The sequence below is a fragment of the Cebus imitator genome, unplaced genomic scaffold, assembly GCF_001604975.1.
Source record: "Cebus imitator isolate Cc_AM_T3 unplaced genomic scaffold, Cebus_imitator-1.0 Scaffold801, whole genome shotgun sequence".
In the NCBI taxonomy this organism is placed as follows: domain Eukaryota; kingdom Metazoa; phylum Chordata; class Mammalia; order Primates; family Cebidae; genus Cebus; species Cebus imitator.
Window position 1 is genome coordinate 347,540 of NW_016108116.1, and position 4,994 is coordinate 352,533.

The 4,994-nt window shown below is 38.4% G+C and overlaps 1 pseudogene; it reads left to right on the top strand.

The window, feature by feature from the left end:
- The first annotated feature begins 2,067 nt into the window (after positions 1-2,067).
- LOC108297434 lies at positions 2,068-2,542 on the top strand (annotated as a pseudogene).
- The last annotated feature ends 2,452 nt before the right edge of the window (positions 2,543-4,994 follow it).

A 4,994-nucleotide genomic window follows, 5' to 3' on the forward strand; every position in this document is an offset into this window, starting at 1 on the left:
TAGGGAAAGGTCACCCTCTTCCATGCATAGTGTTGGGAAACCTGGATAACCATTTGCAGAAGAATGAAACTAGACCCCTATCTCTCACCATATACGAAAATCAATTCAAACTGGATTAGACTTAAACATAAAACTCAAAGCTATAACACCACTGAAAGAAAACAGGGAAAGTACTTCAGGAAATTGGTCTGGGCAAATATTTTATGGCTAAGACTTCAAAAGCACAGACAACTAAAACAAAAATAGGCAAATGGTACTATTTTAAACTAAAAAGCTTCCATGCAGCAAAGGAAACAAAACAGTAAAGAGACAACATGTAGAAGTGGAGAAAATATTTGCAAACTATTCATCTGACAAGGGACTAATATCAAAACATACAAGGAACTCAACTCAACAACAAACAAATAATCCTGTTAAAAGTGAGCAAAGGATCTAAACAGACATTCCTCAAAAGGAGACATACACATGGCTAACAAATATATGAAAAAATGCCCAACATTAATCTACAGGGAAATGCAAATCAAAACCACAATGATATATCATTTTACCCCAGATAAAAGGGCTATTAGACAAAAATAACAAATGCTGGAGGATGTGGAGAAACGGGAACTCTTACACACTGTTGGTGGAAGGTAAATTAGTACAACTATTATGGAAAACAGTATAAAGTTTTCTCAAAAAACTAAAAATAGAACTACCATATAATTCAGCAGTCCCACTGCCTGGCGTGTATCCAAAGGAAAGGAAATTAGTATATCATAGGGATAACTGCAACCCCATGTTTATTGCAACACTCTTCACAATAGCCAAGATAAGGAATCAACCTAAATGTCCATCAACAAATGAATGGATAAAGACAATATGTGTATATACAAAATGGAATACTATTTAGCCTAAAAAAAAAATGAAATCCTGGCATTCACAGCAACATGGATGTGCCTGAAAAACATTACATTAAGTGAAATGTCAGGCGCAGAAGGATAAAGACCACATGTTCTCATTTGCATGTGGGGGCTAAAAAAAAAAATGATCCCATGGAAGTAGAGTGTAGAATTGGGGGCATTAGAGGTTGGAAAGTGTAGAGGGGAGGGGAGGATTGGGAGAGATTGATTGGCAGACACAAAATTACAGAGCTGAGTGGCCTATATCAGTCCTGTGAATTGAATCTACACCTCTGTGAGTGACCAGGACAACAGCGGGCTTTAGCGTTTGTCTCAGGGCCCCTAGGGAAAGGGTACAGACCATCACATTCTGCCTTGAGGAGGGAAAGCTACAGGATGTTGACCTCCCTGGCTCTCTGTAGGGACTGCTCCAGAAATGTACTTTCCCAGGTGGGATAATCAGGACATCTTCACACAGTGGGCCAAGGCCCTGTATATGATGTAGATATATAGTTGCTGGCAGCCAGTTGCCAGTAGGAATGGCTCCATGAAGGGCACTCCTTAAACACACACACACATGCACACACACACACACACACACACACACGCACTCTCTCTCTCTCTCTCTGTCTCAGCCCCGTGGCTCAGAGCAACCTGGGGCTGCTGTCACTACTACTAACTTCACTACTGAGGTTTCAGGGCTACTTACTCTGGGTGCTGCTGTGCCCAAGACCACACCACTGAGCCCGTTCCCTGTCTGATGCCGTCTTCCTTCCCATTCCAGCAAAATCAGATTTACTGCCGGAGCTCCTTTGCAGGTATTAGTCATAACTGCCACCAGGGGACAGTAGCACAGTACACTTGCTGTCCATGCAGACTGGGAAGCTACCTGGTGAAAGAGGTTTTCTGGGCCTTTGAAGTGAGGCTTCAGCCCTAAGTGTCCCTGAGGACAGGGCCATTTTACACACTATGACCAATCCAATGTGACTGGCCCTTATGAGCTTTGCAAGAGACAACAAAAATATTTGAATCAAAAATAAATAGATAGGGCTATGCCATGCCCCGCATGTGAGCAGCTGCAGTGGCAGAGTCAGCATCCAGAGGCGGCACCCCCAGTTCCAGGGGGTGTTGTCACTACTGCTGTACATTTGCTTCATAAAATGAGGCAAAAAGTAAAGTTGTTGCTTTACTTTTTGCTGACCGACATAGTCAGTATGCAGATGAGAAAGTCTCCAGAGAATACAAAGGGCAAAGATGGATCCAAAGTAACTAAACAGGAGCCCAGAAAATTGTCTGCCAGATTGTCAGCAAAACCTGCTCCACCAAAACCTAAACCCAGACCAAGAAAAACATCTGCTAAGAAAGAACCTGGAGCAGAGGTTAACAGAGGTGTTAAAGCGAAGAATGAAGGAAAGCTGGAAGGGAAAGTACTACACCATCTGGAAATGGTGAAACTAAAGCTGAAGGGGCACAGAAAACTGAATCTGTAGATAACCAGGGAGAATGAATTGTCATGAAAAATTGGGGTTGATTTTATGTATCTCTTGGGCCAACTTTTAAAAGCCGTTTTTACTTAGTATTTTGTAAATGCTGATTTTTTAGGACTCTACTAGTTGGCATACAAAATTTAGTGCTGTGCAAACTGTGGTGTTATAGTTTTACTGTGCATATTTGAGTTTTTCATGCAGTTTTTCTTGAGCAATAATCAGTGGTGCTTTTGTACCTAGGTTTTATGTGATTTTAATAAAACATGAATAGTTGTAGCTACCTGCTGACAATTTGTGGTTTAAAATAAAAGCTTTTCTTGTTTGCAAAAACAAAACAAAATAAAATAAAATAAATAGTTGCCTTTCCATAGGTATATGTGTCAGCTCCAAAACAAATGTGCAAAGGAAATTTATAAGCACTTAAATTTAAATGTCTATATATAAAGCCTTGTGAATCTCATTTATTGTTAAATTTAGTATTAGTGAAAAATTTTGGTTAAGCAATTTTAATATTTATATTTTTCTCAAAAATGGGCTCTGTAGTTGCAAATAAGTCGTAGCTAAAATGAGGCAAATGTACAACTTATGTCTTAATTCCATAAACAAAACTATAAAAATTTTCTCAAAAAATTTTCAGCAAAGATTATATTTAAGTGGTGTGTGTGTGCATTTTAATGTGTTTGATATGATTGGGAAAGATGGTTTCTCTATCCTTTGAACAAAATAGAGTCCGTCTTAGAAACTATAAAGATAGGTAATTCCCAACAAGTCTCTGTATTTTCCAGAAATGTTCCCTCTTGTCTCTAAAATAACATGCCCATTTTTTGAAAGAAGCCTCTATGTGGAAACTTTAAAAGTCAAGGAAGTCCAGTAAATCCCTACAGGTCCCAGAGTATCTGGGACTACAGGTGTGCACCACCATGCCCAGCTAATTTTTGCATTTTTCTTTTTGTTGAGATGGGATCTTACTATGTTGCCCAGGTTAGTCTTGAACTCCTGAGCTCAAGTGATCTGCCTGCCTCAGACTCCCGAAGTGTTGGGATTACAGGCATGAACCATCGCACCTGGGCCTATTTCTGTTTTTGAATAATGCATTGAAGTTTTCTTTGTGACCTGATATTGAATATTTCATGTGTAGAAGGTATAGATTTTTCTTTTTAGGTTAATACATTGCTGGGCTATATGTCTGTAGCGTTCTTTACATCTTATTGAATGTACTGTTTCTTCTCTACACTTACTGCCTTGAGCTGAGAGAGATGATTCAAGTGCCCTATTATTGCTATGTTATTTTCTTTAATTTTGTCCTTGTATCTCTTGTAGTTTCTGCTTCATCAGAGTTGTGCTACATTATTGAATGCATATTAAAAACCATTATATCTTCATTGTGAAATTATTGCATTTGGCATTTTAAAGCATCATTCTTAGTCTTATTGAATGGTTTTGATCTAATCTGGGAGCAAGATCATGACTCCTGATTTCTAAATTTTGTTTTAATCTGCACTTTCCTGATCTGTATCAACACAATCACCCCCTTTATGGATTGTTTTCCGACTCTCCTTGATCTGGATACCTCTCGTAAGGAGCATAGACTTGTATAGAGCTAATATGAAAACTTGTTCTTCTAACAGTGAGTTTTTGGCTCTGGACATTATTATTATAAATATGTTTGACCTCAGTCTATCACGCTCTTTTATGTCCTATTTATGAAAACATATATCTTTTACGTAAATAACATCATGCCCCCTGTTGTCTGTGGTATTTGCTTTTTTCTAAAATGTCTTTTGGTGTTGAGGAAGGCTCATATTTGTATTGTTACCTTATGGTACATCTTTATGTAACATGTATTCTGTATTCCCCCTTCCCTTTATAAATGGCATGCTCACTCCCTACTCTAAGTAATAATGAAATTTTCTGGAAATTTTCGCCCTACCCTCCTTCTTCCTTCCTCAGTATCTAATGTGAAGTGATATCCTTTTACTCCCAGTTTTTCCTTGTAGGCATATGCGTACATAAGACCATCAGAGAGCTGACTCTACTTTCTGTATGCCTTCTCTTTCTCCCTTCATTTTTTTGTTGACTGTTTTATATTTAAGTTTTCAATGCATACAACATGAAATGCTATTCTGTCACCTTTATCCACATATGTAGTCTTAGTTCTACAGTTGAATATATTTAAATGTGCATCATCAGATTGTATGCCAGACAACTCTGTGATTCTGGGTTTTGTGTGTGTGTGTGTGTGTGTGTGTGTGTGTGTGTGCACTTATTCTCTAGCAGTTCCCCCAGAAAGGGCTTATGGGAGCAATATTCCCTGAGTCTTTGCATTTCTTTGCTGTTTTTCTTTGGACTTTATACATATAAGCCAATGTGAATGGATATGAAATCCATTTGTCCTCAGAAGAACCACCTGGCCTTTCACACATTTACCCTTTACCTCTCTGACACCAGCTCTAGGATTTTGTTTGGTGTTTTAGTTTTCTATCACTACTGTAATAGTTTACCATAAGATTAATGCCTTAAAATGACAAAAATGTTATTCTCTTACAGCCTTGAAGGTCATAAAGCTCAAATCAAGGTGGCAGAAGGGCTATGTTACTTCTGAAGATTTTAGAGGAAAATTTCTTGC